This window comes from Mustela nivalis (genome assembly GCF_964662115.1).
Source record: "Mustela nivalis genome assembly, chromosome: 17".
Taxonomy (NCBI): domain Eukaryota; kingdom Metazoa; phylum Chordata; class Mammalia; order Carnivora; family Mustelidae; genus Mustela; species Mustela nivalis.
The window spans coordinates 60,418,211-60,434,599 of NC_139036.1; the positions used below are offsets into that span (position 1 = coordinate 60,418,211).

General features: G+C 53.7%; 1 long non-coding RNA gene across 1 annotated transcript in view; it reads left to right on the plus strand.

The window, feature by feature from the left end:
- The window catches only part of LOC309850933, a 1,194,231-nt gene that overhangs the window by 349,732 nt on the left and 828,110 nt on the right, over window positions 1–16,389 (plus strand). The window lies entirely within an intron of this gene.

Consider the following 16,389-nt stretch of genomic DNA (forward strand, 5'->3'; position numbering starts at 1 on the left):
TTTCCACTCATCCATCCACCCGCGCATCTATGCATTGCCAGGACTAAGTGCTGAAGATAGTTTTCAAAGAACTCCCAATCTGGAAGGTGGTTTGGGTCCTGTAAGTTATGGGGGTGGTTTAGAGTCTCGTCATTTTGGGATTAGCGTTGTCCCTCATGCACAGTCTGGGAACAGGCAAAGGCACCTGGTAACAAACTCCTCTGCCTGTTTCCTGTGTCGGTACCCCTGCAGGTGCTTCGGCCCAGTGCAGAGTGCTGACGTCCCGTGAGCTCCCGAAGATCCCGGGACAAGGAGAATTCACTGTGTGTGAGCCTCCAGGAGGGCATCTGGGGGAGGGAATATCTGGTGTCTCTCTGGACACGGAGAGGGAGCAAATCTTCTTTTGAGGGATTAAAGGATCTAAATATCAGGAGGGCTCCAGATTTGTAGCCTACATCTTAGTGTGCCCTTCAGAGCCAGGCGGAATCTTAGAGACAAGTTCTCGAGCGGCGGGTCAAGCAAGGGCTGTTCTTTTTAAAGCGAGAGCAGGGTGTGGTGATGCTACAGGATTGACACCACGACGGAGGAGCCTTGACGTGCTCAGCAATCGGGAGCAGGACTGCCGAGGGAGGGGGGCCGCTCTCCATGTCACAGACCCAGATGCTGCCCTCTACAGCCCAGGAGCCGACTCCCGGGAACCCACACCACGAGAGGCTGACTGATGGACTGATGGACTGATGGACTGATGGACTGACGGACCGGATGGACCGGAGCGGCAGGGTGCTTCTCCCCAGCGGAAGAGAGGCCTGTACTCCACAGTGGGGGCCTCTGGCCTGCGGTAGCTTATGTCTTCTAAAGCCACGCCAGAAAGGAAGGGCCCACACATGTCACCTTGTTGAAGTCTCCCATGGCAGATTCCTGACGGGGTTGTGACAGACGCTCGCTGAGGGACAAGAGTGCTCCCAAAGAGGCTCAGCTTGTCGGGCCCGAGCTGGACTTGAACTCAAGCCCGGAGCTCCTCGTCCACCTCCTGTCCTCTCCGGCTGGCACAGCGGCCCATCACAGCCTCACCCTCAAGGCTCCCAACTCCGTCGTAAGAACCTAGATGTCCATGGCTTTTCCCTGGAGACCAAACCATGGGGCAAATGAAATTCTGTGTGTGGGGCAAAGGCATGGCATGGGATCCCGCCCCAGAAAATGAACCGAGGGGATAGGATTGCTTCGGCGCCGCTGCTGGGGGCTCGCCGGGCTCCGACTGGGGCCGCGGGCGGACTCCGACACGGGGCCTGGGTGTCCCCGGCACAGGCTGTGGCCGGCCAGCGACTCGCCCCAAGCCACTTCTGCTTCGGGACTGGAGGGTCAGAGGCCCGGCTCCTGCTGCTGCCGCACAAACAGCCTGCGGGAGCCGCCTGGAGGCGGTGTGCGGTCGCCTCCTGCCGCGGCTCTGCACCGTTCCCCGGAGACGCCGGATTCCCTCCGAGGCGCCGCAGCCCGCACGTACCGCAGCGCGTGGCGTGTTCCTGTGTGCGGGGGTCTGTGGCAGTGCGGCGCGTGCGGGATGTGGGTGTGCGGCACCAGAGGGAGAATGTGCGGGAGACCGAGGAGCGGGGCTGGGGGCTGGCCAGGCGGGGGGGGGGGGGGGGGCTTTTGGGTGACAAGGTCACCGCGACAGGAGCGGGCGGAGTCGGGCGGCGCAGTCCGAGTTCCCACGGCTGCCGAGCAAACCGGCTGCAAGGACGTGGCCGACAGCAGCTGCAGGTACCGTCCCACGGGGCTGGGGGCAGGCCGGCGTGGCAGCCGGTCCTCGCCCGGGGTCCTCCGTGGCCTGCAGGCCCCTCCAGGGCTCCTCGGGGCAGGACCCGCTCCCTTTCTCGGTGCTGCAGCGGCTGCCGGCGGCCTCCGTTCCTCGCTCGGCTCCGACCACGTGGGCCTTTCCACGGCGCATCTCTCCCGTGGCAGCGCGGGAGGGCCCGAGGCGGGGCCAGCAAGGGCGCCAGCAGGACAGAAGTCTCAGCCGCGGCAGCCGAGCATGTGCGTAGCATGTACGTGGCTTGTAGTGTCACTGTTGCCGCAGCCTGTCGTCCGACGCAAGGCCCTGGTCCGCCCACATCCAGGGAGGGATCCCACAGGGCAGGGCTCACGGGCGCGGGGACCCCGGGGGCTGTGCTGAAGGACTGGCGCCGTCGCTATGTGACGCAGGGCTCGTCTCCCTGTGCCCTGCGCGAAGCCTGCCGGGCAGGGGTCGTGGTGCCGTGCTCACTTCGCAGGTGAGGACCCTGTGGCTCCGGGAGGGGCCCTGCTCAGGCCCACGTGGCCTATACGTGGCGTGAGCCCCCGTCTGCAGCTCCGAAGGCCTCCCCTGCCTTTCTTCTAGGTCTTTCTTACTGCTTTGGTCCTGGTTGTTCCCACCTACCTTCCCCATCCAAACAAATTCTGCCGGCCCACGCTCCAACCCTCCTGCGGACCGCAGCCCCAGAGGGCCCTCCCCTCCACCAGAGTCCGCACAGTGTTGCCACGGCGGGGCGGGCTGCCGCCTCTGTGTGGAGTCAGAAGAGTATCAGGGGACGGTCTCTCTGTCCCCCACATGTCCCTACCAGCCCACCCCGACCCCCGGGAGGTGCCCACTAGCAATCACCTGGAGTGAAGCTGTGAGGACGCTGGGGATTCCCACGGAAACCGAGGAAGACCGCAGTCGGCGGCGGGCACACCCGACCTGTGATGCCGCTCACCAGCGGGTTCCACTGTCTGAGAGCCAGGGGGCAGCTGGGCCTCCAGGAACCAGGACATGGGACAGGTCGTGCTTTAAAAATTGCAGTAAAATATGCATTATGTAAAATTTACCATTTTAACCATTTTTAAGTGCACCAGTCAGTAGCATTAAGCACCTTCTCCCTGCTGTGCACCCATCACCACCAGAATGTTGTCGTCGTCCCAAACTGAAACTCTGTCCCCATCCAACACTAACTTCCCCTTCCCATCCCCAGCCCCTGGCAACCTTGGCTTCAACCCTCTGTCTCTACAAAGGACGACTCCAGGGGGTCAGTGGAACCCTCCAGTATCTGCCCTTTTGTGAGCGGCTGACCTCGCTGAGCGCGGTGTCCCACGCAGGTGCATGAGCTGGCCGTGCCCGAGTTGGCCAGCTCTCGGTCCAGCAAGGAGGCAGAACAAGCCAGGCCTGCCCCATGGCTCAGCGCAGCAGCTGTGCCTGAGTCTGTGGGCTGGCGGGGGGGGGGCACCTGCTGGCTCTGAGAAACGGGCGACCTCCCAGCACTCTCCCAGTCCCCACTTCTGCCATGCCACAGGCTCATGGGCCAAAACAAGTCCCCAGGCCAAGAAGTCAAGGGTCGGGGAAGCACATTCTCCTCTTGGACAGAGCCGCAGGAGGGTCATGTGACGGGGAGGGGCGAGGACACAGGAAGGCTTGAAGATGGGGGGGCAGATCTGGCAGCTCTCTGGGATGACCCAGCACAAACCGAACGACGCCCCCTCTGCGGTTCCTTCTGGCCCCGGAAGGGAAGATGTTTGGTTTCCACTTGACGGTGCTCTGATTGATTCCAATGCCAAAATTCCATAACTTTAATTAAGGCCCGGCGAACCGTACATGAGCAAGCGAAATCCACTCTCTACCAAGACAATCCTGACGGGCTCTGGTGTCTTGTTTTCATCCCTAAAGCCCTGCAAATTCATCTTCTTTATTCCGGGCTTACTTGGGAAATAAAAGATTTTGTCTGAGGATGCATGTGTATTAGCAGAGCTACGTGGGGCTCGAGTGGAACCCGGGAATTTGTACGGATCCGAATGGGGCTCTGCCGGCGGGGTCGGGGACGGGGGAGCACGGACTGAAACCCTGCCCGAGTTGTGGCTGCCAGCCGCTGGACTGCCAGACTCACTGTTTGTGGGGTGTGTGTGTGTGTGTTGTTATGGATTGTGCTGTAAGTTTCCTTGCTCTCGGCTGTTTCCGTGAAGAGGCTGGATTACTAAAGAAAATCCAGCTTATGTGTCCAAGGGCAGAGCCGGCCTGTTTATCTTTGACTCTCACATGCTTCACGGATCTCCTGGGGTTTGACTCTAAGCAGGATTTATGTCTCCCCAGAGGAAGGTAGAAAACAAGAGGCCAGCATTCAGTTTGCAGCCGGCGATCCAGCCGGCACACGGCTCGCCATATGCTTAATGTGGATTTAAGAAAAGAGACTTTTTTTTTTTTAAAAGAAGGCTATTGTGAAAATCTGCCCTAATGTTATCAGGCCATCCTGGTGGGAGAGAAGCGTGTGGATGGGGTGGGGGGACCCCAGCTGTCGCAGGTGCTGGCTGCACATTCCCGAGGTGTCCCTGCCCCTTTGCAGAGGTGTGGTTGCTCTGGGGGTGGGGGGACTCAGGTACACACAGGGGAGAGTCAGAGGGGAGCTGCCTAGAGCGGCGGTTCTCAGTGGGGGAAGGGTGGGCGGGAGACATTTGGTGAAGCTTGGAGCCATTCTTGGTTGCTGTAATTGGGAGGGAAATGTTTCTAGCCTCTAGTGGGCAGAGGCCACGGGCGCCACTGCGCATCCTACAGGGTATAGGACGGCCCCACAGCGGAGAAGAATACTCAGCTTTAAAGCGGAAGGGACTTGTGACGTGTGGCACAATACGAATGGCCCTTGAGGACATGATGCTACGCGAAAGAAGCCAGCCACAAAACAACAACTACTGTAGGGTTCCTCTTACGTGAGGCTCCTGGGGGAGCCCCGTGCGCAGAGACAGAAAGTGGACGGTGGGCGCCAGGGGCTGCCTAAGGGGAGAGGGGGCCGTGAGGGTTTAATGGGTTGGGGTTTCAGTTGAACAAGATGAAAAGAGTCTGGGGGTGGGGACGGTGGGGATGGACGCACAACCGCGTGAATGTGCTTAAGGTCACTGAGCGGGACACTGAAAAATTGTTAAAACACCGTTTTGTCATGCATATTTACAAAACGCTAAGATGTAAGCCAAAACAGTAACGAAAAAGAATCATTTATCCACAATGTCAGTAGTGCGCCAGCCAAGGAGACCTGGTGCGAGTGTTTCTGTGGGGCGCGCTGGGGTCGGCTTGCATGAGTAGCTATGGCCGTGCAGGGGTGCGTACGGCTGCTTCACGCATATGTTGCCAAATGTCACATCTTACAGAACCGTGGTTGCCCGAAGTCCCTCCGTCTGCCCCACAAGTACCCATAGGACCTCCAGTCCCCATTCCGAATGACACTAGGATAGCCACACATCCCGAAGGTAGGTCACACCCACACTCCAAGTGGTGACATGGGAGACCCTGTCCCTCCCAGCTGTCCCACTGTGATTTGACATTGACCCTCCAAGGGACAGCCTCTGCTGTCAGGGACCCTCAGATAAGAGCCAATGTCTGTGCCCATGTCCCCCAGGACACACCGAAGCTATCTTCTTAGAGAATGAGCCTCTACTGCCACGCCACAGTGTGTCCTCTGGCTCCACGTGTCCCTGCTAATGCTCCGAATCCCCAAGGTCCCTCCCAGGCTCCCCCAGTTCCAGCTTCTCCAGCTGGTCCCTTCCTCATCTAAGTGTTTGGGCTTAGCTCTGTTCCAGACAGCTAAGAGCATATGCCAAGCCTCCATCATCTTCACCTCCCCCGCATGCCCAAATCAGACTCTTTCCTCCTTAGTTTCAAACAGCAGCTCCTGGGCCTGGATGGGGAGCACCGAGGCCAGGTCTGGGGAGCACCTCGCAGCTAGTTGCCTCATGGTGCATGTGCCCTGGGCCCAGACCGCCTGAGCCAGAAATGTGGGTGAGTTCTGAGTCCTCCTCTCCCTCACCCCAGCCAGTCAAGCACCAGGCTCCCACCGTACTTCCCAAGTCACTCCAGACGCCTGCCTCCTCCATGACAGACAGTAGGGTTGGGGCCAACCAGCACCGACCACCATTCCTGCCCCTCCCTGCCTCACCTTCCAGAGGGATCAGCAGGAAATAATAGATCAGCAGTCAATGGGAAGTGTGCCAGGTGGTTATGGGGTTAGGGAGTGAGGAGGAGCAGGAAGAGGGGACTCAGGAACTTGGGTGGTTGGAGGGCTCCTCTGAGTGGTGGTGTCAGCGGGGACCCCAAGGAAGTGAGTACAGGAGGCATGAAGTGTGTGTGGCTGCAGGGTCCAACCTGTCTCTTGGGAAAGTCAACAGGCTCAGGAGAAATCCAGCCTCCTTTCCAGATCTCATTATCCATGAGCTCTGACGTCGTGCTCAGGGAGGGTCGGATGGGGCTCCTCTCTGTGTTGAAAGGCTAAAGGGAAGTAGGAACCACAGGCAGACTCTTTGAGCGGTAGCCTTGAACCCAATTTAGGAGGGTTTAAGCCTTGAGTACCTTCCATGACTTTAGGTCAGTGATGAAGCCTCTGGTTCGGAGACGATCTGGGGCCCACCTTGAATCTCTAATCACAAAAATTATTAATCCGATGGAGATCAGATTGGCAGTTACATGCTTTTTTACTTTTTTCCATTCCTGTTTCATTCTACTGACCTCCCTGCTTCGTTTACAGCGGGGTTCTCGGGCTTCCCGGGGGGTGGGTGGTGGAGGGGATTCTTGACCCACCGCACTGAGCAGAGAGGGAGATTGTCCCCTTCTCTGAGAAGGTCGTGGCATGAAAGTGACAGGTGCGCGAGGGGGTGAGAAGGGGTTCCCCTCCACGCCGCTTTTGGGAGCACAGAATGGTGCACGAGAACTCAGTGCTCAAAATAAAGGACAGGAAAACAGGTATTTACGAAGATGTGAGGACATGGGAAACCTCACTTGAAGTGGAGTGAGGCAGCCCTGAAGGGGACGCTCTCCCACACTGCCATCAGACCTCAAAGAGGAGGAAGGCAGAATTTCCCCTTGCCTGGCAACAGCCCAGCCAATGAGAGCTCATCAATATGGCCCCACCCAGCACCCTCCCCCAAAAAGCCAACCCCCGGCCACAGATCCTGGTGCCTGTCTGCGGCTGACCCAAGCTCGCTTGCTGCCAGGTTGCCATTGCTGTTCTAGTCCTCAATACACTTAATTTTCTGGCAAAATACCTGGCTCTTTTGTTTTTTTAAGGTCAACAGAAATAACCATAGCAATTACTTGCACTCAAAGGTAATAAAATATGTATTCCTAGCATATTAACTCTTGGTCACGGGAGAGCACGGTGGGAAGGAAGGCAGAGGTTTTCAGACTGGCTCCCGACATACCCTCTGATTAGAAACTCGAGAAGGCAGAATCCAGCCGGGAGATGGAGAGTTACGAGAGAAAAATAATGACCCAAACTCTGACAGACATTGAGACTACAAATTACATTTACCCATTTCTGCCCTGCTGACATTCTGCCTGGAATGTGATCGCATATCATAAGGTGGCTGGTATGAATAATTCACGGGCGCGGGGTAATTCTGGACCGAGCACACCGTGTCCTGACGTGTGATGGCATCCGTGGCTTCCAGGAGCTGCTCTGTGGATGGCTCGAATCCGAGAGTCACGGCCACGTCCATCCCTTGCAACCATCAGACCGAACTTGCCACCGTGACAGGCAGACCAGACAAGACTCGAGACCGCGGCAGCTGGCTGTCTGCACAAAGCCATCTAGGCCTCCTCGCTGGAAACATTAATTTCAGATGGATACATGGAAATTTACACCCTCTGCTTCCTCGCCTGGGTGACGCGATTCCTGAGCACTTTTCCCCTTGTCTGTGTCTTTCCTGAGAGGTGCCTATCGGAACACAAATGAGATGCCATTGTTCACTGATCAAATTTCCAAGAATCAAGGTCATAAAACCAAGGAAGAAAACCCAAATATGTCTCCTCGGTTTGGAGAAGGTGGCCTGATACCTGTCCTCTCCCGTGCTGCTATTTGTCTGCAGAGTGTGATGATCTTTTTGGACACAATGTGAGAACATCTCAGGCTCCTGTAAAAAGTTCATGCCGTGGGGCGCCTGGGTGACACAGTCGGGTCAGCGACCGTCTCTTGGTTTTGGCTCAGTCTTGATCTCATAGGTGTTGGGATTGAGCCCCGTGTCTGGCGCTGGATCCGTGCAGAATCTGCTTAGGACTCTCTCTCTCCCTCTGCCCTTCCCCCCTCAACAAATAAATAATTTTTAAAAAGGTTTTATTTATTTATTTGACACAGAGAGTGAGTGAGAGAGAGGAGGAGGAAGCAGGCTCCCCACTGAGCAGAGAGCCCGATGCGGGGCTTGATCCCAGGACCCTGGGATCATGACCTGAGCTGAAGGCAGAGGCTTTAACCCACTGAGCCACTCAGGCACCCCAAGACCCTATTTCTAAGGAAGCCCACGTTCATGGCTTCCAGCGCTTAGGACTTGGCTCTAGGTCTCTGCAGGATACAGTTCAACCCATAAGAAATAAAGGTCAAGAACCTTTTTTTTTTAAAGATTTGTTTATTTGGGGGTGTCTGGGTGGCTCAGTCGTTAAATGTCTCCTCTCTCTCTCTCTCTCTCTGCCTGCCTCTCTGCCTACTTGTGATCTCTGTCTGTCAAATAAATAAATAAAATCTTAAAAAAAAAAAAAAGAAATAGGGTCTTTGCAGATGATGTAGGGGCACTGCAATCCAGTCTGATTGGGGTCCTTGAGGAGAGGGGAGACACAGAGACACACAAGGAGGACACTATGTGTCGGGAAGTCCGAGGCTGGAGGTGGGTGCTGCAAGCCAAGAAATGCCCCCGGGGATAGCAGGGGGCGTGCTGCTCTACTGACACCCAGTTCAGACTTCCAGCCTCCAGACTGCTGTGGTAAGCCACCACTTTGTGGCACTTTATAACGGCAGCCCCAGTCAATAAACACACACCTTTGGCTTTTTTGACTGCTTTTTCTAGAAAAAATCGTGTAGCTCCTTATTTACGAAATTGATTTCCAGCACCTCTTGGGCATAGAGACTACATTTCCCAGTCTCCCTTGCAGCTAGCTGTGACATGTGACTGACTTTGGCCAATAGAGTGCAGCAGAGATGATGTCGCCCGTAGGCCCAGCCAATAGAAGCCTTAGTTCCCCTGCAAGCCTGCTGGCTGGGAGCAGACCTCTGGCAGAGGGCCCAGCGACTCTGGGGATGGTAGGAACCATGGGTACCCCGGGGCTACCCCAGACACCTGTATTGAACTGCTGTGTGGGTGAGCATCGGAGGATGCCAGCACTTAGCATAGCCTGACCTATACAAGGGAGGGACCAAAGCAAAGATTCCTGTTCAACGATGTTCTCAGGGTCTGTTTTGCCCACTTGGGGTTCAAAGTCAAGTCACTTTCTTTTCCTACCCAGGTCAGAGTGGCCCCGAGTCTTGTCCTTTAAGTCTTTGGGCAGCCGTTTTTCTCGGGGTGAGATGGGGGGGTCCTTTAGCTCTTCCCCAGCTCTGCCCCCCCCCCAGCGCTTCCTCCGTCTGAAGGACCCGTCATTGCTGTTGTGACTCTGAGGTGTGATTGCTGTGCCTTGTGCCCCGAGTATTCGCCTCGTTTCTGCTTCCAGAATGGGTTCCTTGGGGTCCTGCTCATTGGAGTCATTCAACAGACCCTGTGCCCACTGCCCTACCGGGCTCTGTGCTCTCTGCAGGGCACTGCCCTACCGGGCTCTGTGCTCTCTGCAGGGCACAGAGCGGGAATGAGAAGATCGGTCCCCGTCTGTATGGAGCCGCTATCTAGTTGGGGGAAGGGACCTGAGAACAAACAAACGTTTGTTTAGGACAATGATCTGCGCAGTGAGTCCGGAGCGGTAAGTCTCGGGGGCTGAGAGCTGGAGGGACAGCGACTTAGCACCCAAGCCAGGACATTTTCGAGAATGTAAGAATTATTGATAATTATGTTGGGGCAGAGGAAGAGAACCAGGACTGTCTCAGGAAACCAGGACATGCGGTCATGTGAGGAAGACCACACGAGCCCTCTCTGACCAGCTCCTCCCAGCTGTGGACCCTTCGCCGACATCTGGGTGTAGACCGCTCGGTGAGGATGAGACACCACAACCACACATTTCTCCAAGACATGACAGAGTCTCACTTCCCGGGAAGCCACGTCACTGCTCCCAGGCAGGCACCAAACTCCCTGTGTACGAATAACACAGGCCTCAAAACTGTCCCACACAGAATCCCTGGGGATTCTGGGCTGCTGTCCCCTGACACGCATTCTACCTGTGAGGGTACAGCCTGGACATTGGGCCTTTAGAGGCAAGGCTGATGTCCAGCAAAATTTGGGAACCTCAGCTCTGGAGTCATCCTCCTGGTTTGAATCCTGGTTTGGACACTCATGAACTGAGTGACCCTGGGCAAGTTCCTTAATCTCCCTGTGGGTCAGCTTCCTTATCTGTGAAATGGGGACAATAGGCATATCGTGAATATTGAGTTAATGTGTGAAGTGTTTAGAAGAGGGTCTGGGGGGCGCCTGGGGGGCTCAGTGGGTTAAAGCCTCTGCCTTCAGCTCAGGTCATGATCTCAGGGTCCTGGGATCGAGCCCCGCATCAGGCTCTCTGCTCATCAGGGAGCCTGCTTCCTCCTGTCTCTCTGCCTGCCTCTCTGCCTACTTGTGATCTCTCTCTGTCAAATAAATAAATAAAATTAAAAAAAAAAAAAGAAGAGGGTCTGGTACCGGGGATGTACATGCTCCATGAAGTTAGCCACTATTACTACAGGATAATAATATTTATTTTTGTTAGGGATAAATTGAACACTTACCCTCCCCAAGGCTTTGCATGCAGGCTTAATGTCACTCTGGACATTTTTGGAAATGAACGGAACAGTGTTTTCCTTATGTCTTTGGAATAAAAAATCTGGTTTGTTAAGTTTCAGGTGAAGGTCATGGCTTCCTACAGCATGACCCCGAGGGCTGTGCCTTCCACCATGGGTCACCCCCCCCCCCCACATTCCCTAGTTACTGGCTGTGCTAGGAGAATGTGCTCCCGCTGTAAGGGAAAGAGACAAGTCACAACATGAGATGTTTTGCTAAATAGCATTGTTTGTACAAAATTGAAGGATTCTTTTTTGCTGAAACTGTACAAATGAGCACATCTATTTATAATACAGATATATATCATATACAGAAGGCTATACAAAGAAATATTAGTAGCAGTTATGTCTGGGCAGTGGAATTAAGTGTTTCTTTGTTCTAGTCTTTATTTTTGAAATAATGTTTCAGGGTAATGTGGTTTTTTTAAATGTAAAAAATAAACTCTCTCTCTCTCTCTATATATATATATATGTATGTATGTATGTATGTATATGCCAGAAAGAAAAGGCAAAAAGAAAATACACAAAATGGGAACAATGCTTTTTGGTTTCTTTTTCTTTATTCATTTTGACATTTTCAAATTTCCTCCTGCAGGCATTTATTACTTTTATTTTTTTAACTTACGAAAAATTGTCAAAGTACTTCGTGGTACTGTTTTAAAATGCCTCGTATTATTTCTGGGGTTAAAGGCAGGCAGGATGGTGGGCCCGGCCCCCGAGTCGCCCCTCGGCTCCGGGAACAGCCGGCCCTGGGTCTGGCTGCTTCTACTCGTGCTCCCCTCAGCACTGGGCTTAGCACATTTCCGGTGCGTTTCTTCACTTAAAAAAAATCAGTTTCAGGTCTGATCTTCTGACCTCCACGAAGCATGACGCTTCTCTTCCATCTCCCTTCCCCTTCCCGTGTAAGGCTTCCGTTTAGAAAAACCAATTAAAATAATTCCAAAAAAGAAATCCATTTTTGAGGCTCAGGCACGCATGCTGTGTTTTACAGGAAGGCTTTTCAATCAACGCAAGTGCGATTTATTTCTTACAGAACTTTGTTAATAACCGCCTTTACCGAGGGCTTGCTGTGCGCTGGGCACTAGCTCATTTAATAGTTACAACATCGCCACGAGATAGAAATTGTTAGTTTCCTACTTTATCCACGAAACTGGGACAGGGGTGCGTGGAACACCTCTCCTGGTCCGGGGCCCGGTAATGCCAGAGCAGGGACTGGAACCTAGGGTCCTGTGGAGATGCTTCAACCCGGGCTGAGCCCTTCCACTGAGCTGACTGGGCCCTCGCCCAGCCCTGGCCAACAGAGAGAAATTGAGAAGGCTATTTAATAGTTCTGTGTCTCAATTTCCTACTGGTAAAACGGATCTAAAACAGGAGCCTTTAAATGAGCCTATTAAGGGATTAAATGAGTTAATTCTCAGGAAAAGGGCTTGGCTCACCACAGACACTCACCACCAGGATTATAATATTTTAGTTACAGGCATTTTCCCTAATCCCCTTATTAAAGGCAGAGGAGATGGTCGGGCTAGCCTTGGCTCCCCCAGGGTCTCGTGTTTGCTGAGAATCTGAGAATCACTGATGAGATGTGAGTATTACATAAAAGAACAAATGGGGAGCTTAAAAAGAGACAGTTCTATTATTTGTGTTTTCATAAAGGTACGATCTTACTGCAGCCAATTCTATTAAAATAAAAGGTTATAAAATTCAGTTTGTATATTTTTTATGGGATAACACATTTTTTCAGTATAGTCTCTATCATACAAGCGTTCCCTTTTTTTTTTCCTTCTCAAACACCGTGTGTACCGGGCGCAGGCCAGATCGCGGCCGTTTGACCTTCAGGGCCCTGAGGAGGAAGGAGGGTGCTCCTGGAATGGACCTTGGGAGCTGGGAAAGGGCAGGACTTCGTCCCTTCTGCGTGAAGCATTCCTGAGAGCCAAGGACAGCGCTTCTGACCCAGTAAAGGCTTGGAGCTGGATGCACGAGGCTCTCCTGCCTGCCTGGCCAGGGGGGCCCATGCGGGAAGCCAGGCCCAGGGGGCCCGGGCCGCGCCACACTGGCTTCCTGCTCCTTTGTGCTCTACCTTGCTCCAAATTCAAGGTCCCCCCAGACAGGCTCTTCACCGCCCTCCACAAAACAGCCCCCAGAGCGAGAAGGAACGTGCTGGGGGTGAAGGTCACGTTTCTGTCCAGGATCCACTTCTGTTTCCTGGGCTCTGTGCCTCTCCTCCCCGGCGCCGTCTGCAGGCCGGATCTTGAGGACGGGGCGATGCAGTCTCGCAGCTCTGGAAGCAGAAGTGCAGGGAGCCGCTGCCCTTTGTTCAGTAAGAAGCACTTTTCGCCCCAGTCCCCAGACCCCTCGGGGGTCACCTCCTTTTTAATTTTTATTTTTTATTTATTTATTTTTAAAGATTTTATTTATTTATTTGACAGAGAGAGATCACAAGTAGGCAGAGAGGCAGGCAGAGAGAGAGGAGGAAGCAGGTTCCCCGCTGAGCAGAGAGCCCGATGCGGGGCTCGATCCCAGGACCCTGAGATCATGACCCGAGCTGAAGGCAGCGGCTTAACCCACTGAGCCACCCAGGCGCCCACCTCCTTTTTTAAATGGAGTAACATTGTTTCTGCTTATCAAAACCATACCCACTCCGGGTAGGAAAAAAATAAGAAAGAAAAACAGGTATATTGTAGGGATGAAAATCACATACATAAAGATCGGCGTATTTTTAGACGGGAGAACCGGGCAGGCAGGGAGACAGGCGCACTCGGTGTTTTGCAACCTTGCGTTTCCGACGGAGATGCTGGGGCCGTCACTTCCCGTTAGTTCTCTCTTCTCACTTCGCTGTCAACACAACATCTGACCTGCCGAGGGGGGTGGCTTGGGTCTTGCTAAAAACAGAGTAATGATGCTCAGACAAAAGCGAAGTGCTTTAGGTCTATTTTGGTTTCTTTTAAGCTAAGCACAGATTTCTCTGGAAGGGAAGGAGCTGGCCGGTCTCCCTACGTGGAAAGCGTATAGCTCAGCGAGGCCCCCGCTTCTTGACCTCCAGACTCGCGCCTGGTTCTTGATGACAAAACACATTCCGTGCCCTTGATTGATTGAGCGGAGAAGCTGGGATATCGGACGGTGCTCCGCCCGCGCCGCGTACAGACGCGAGAGCTTGGCCTGAGCTGGTCTTGTGTGTGGAGAGAAGGTGAGGTGGGGGTCGCTCCCCCCTGCCACGAGCTCTGGGCCTGAGGCAATTATCCAGACCCTCTCCCTGACCCATTTCCCCCGCTTTTATGTTTACCCTTGACCTCTGTTGTATTCGACTCACACATTCGGGTTTTTACATTTGTTCTCGTGCTCACTTTGCAGTGTCTTTGGCTTCTGGTTGCCAAAGAGCTGAAGTTTTAGGGCTGGAAGCGGCCAGCCGGTCAACCTTCACGCCCCCCCCCCCCCCGCCCCGCCCCGGCCTTGTCCCCTCCCTGTACACACAGGTCCCAGGCTATTCTGCTGTTCCCCATCAGCGCTGGGACTACAGTCCCCGCCTCTCCCAGTTCCTCTTGGCGTTCACCACCCGCAGGATGTCAGCGACACCCTCCCCCGGTTTTGTAGCTGGAAAATCAGACCAGGTTTCATGCATTTTTTGAGATTCATAAAACTCTTTTCAAGATTAAAGCATCTTATGTCGAGGTTCTGTGGAAAGCAGGAGATGTCCTTGCTTGTGAAGGATCGGACGCCGGAGATTGGAATTGCAGCCTCTGGTGGCCCTGCCGGTCACACACGCTGGGGATGAGATCACCCAGGTGAGAAATCGTGGGCCTTGAATTTCCAGCCCGTCATTAGTCATAGACACGCCTTACCTTCCAGCAGCCCGGAGCCACAGCTCCCAACGCTGATCTGGGACTCGAATAGAACCATCCATGACATACTGGAAGAGGGTTCTTTTATTTTTTTTTTTTAAAGATTTTATTTATTTATTTGACAGAGAGAAATCACAGGTAGATGGAGAGGCAGGCAGAGAGAGAGAGGAGGGAAGCAGGCTCCCTGCTGAGCAGAGAGCCCGATGCGGGACTCGATCCCAGGACCCTGAGATCATGACCTGAGCCGAAGGCAGCGGCTTAACCCACGGAGCCACCCAGGCGCCCTGGAAGAGGGTTCTTTTAAATGTCATGATGCTATGAAATGATTCAAGCCCATTCTTGAGCCTTCGGGTTGGGGGTGGGCTGTTGCCAGCCCCTTTCTGGGTTTCACATGAATCACAGAATTTTGGACCCGAAATAGCCTAGATTTCACCTTCTTCCAGTTCCTCATACCACGGAGGTGGAGGCTGAGGGCAGAGGAGGTAGAGGCTTTGCTACTGTCTGCGGGAACTGGTGCCCGGCTGGGGCCCAGAATGTGTGTGTCAGGACCCTCTGTCCGGGACATGGACCCCAAATGGCTTCTTGGTTCTGGGATCACATTTGTCAAACAGGAGAGAGTAGAGTGTGTTTTGGCTGGAGTCAGAGGAGAGGGCGAGTCTTGCTCTGATGTAATTGGTGGAAGATTGGATGATTGCTCCGCTCCGTCATGCTAACCCACTGGGTACAAATGTCGACTGAGGGCCTGCCATGCGGTCGGAATGGAAACATTAGAGGACAGCGTTGCCTAATATCTTTAGAGAAAATGTTTTCCAATATCCCCGGATCTGACTGGTTTTAAGCTCTCATCAGGGTTACCTGATCAAAAAATAGAGGCCCTGAACCCCTGCTTTCCCACTCCCCATGATTCAGTGAGTCTGGGCTGGGATTCAGCCCTCTTTATTTTTAAATAGTTTCCCGGCAATTCTGACGACCTGCCAGATTTGGGTTCCATGCGCGCCTATATGACCTTCATTTAGAATATCAGACAATATCCCAAGGCTACACGCACTTTGTAGGTGAGGAAATTGAGTCTCACACAGACTGAGCGGATTTTCCCCAGGTCACAGGCTAGTTAGGAATGAATGGGTTTAAATCTGTTGAGTTAAGACTAGGGTCTTCCCAAGACCCTGCAGTCCCAAAGACTTCTGGTGCCTGTGGGGATATTTGGTCAATTCTGAGAGCTGGGAAAAGGAAGGTTTTAGCCTCCATCTGTGTTTTGGTGGGTTTGCCCTGAGTTTTAAGGGGGAGAATCCAGCTCAGTCAGATGTAAACTGAAATTAAGTCTTGGCATACTTGCTATGCGCTAGGTGAGAAAGATCTGGGATTTCACGCTTCATTCCGATGTAGAGAGGAACACAAAAGCCATCAGGATTTTGATATGGACTCCCGCACTGGGTCAAAGACCTGGGAAACCACAGAGAGACTGGGTATCTTCTAGAGTCCAAGCTGAGCTTTTAGATGAATAAAGCACAGCTGCTAGGTTTCCCTCTGCTATGGAAGGATCGTGCTAGCATCGGATCGGGCGTTCATACTGGACTAGGTGGGTTCACCAGTCTTGTGCATCCTTCAGGCTGGGTATTATCATCCCGGTTTTAGATTTGAGGAAACTGAGGCCAGACTAGTTAGAGAATTGACCAGGGTTCCAGGAATGGAAAGCGATTCAGTCAAGATCTGGGGCCAGGCGCACCTGGCACCAAAGCCGAAAGACCCGCCTCTTTGCCTCCTGCCCGGCTTTATTAAACGGGTCCATGTGCGTCTCATTAACAGTGTTCACGGAGCAGGCACTGCGGTTGGGTTTGTGGTCCTTGCTAGGGCAGAAGGTCACAGTTCTG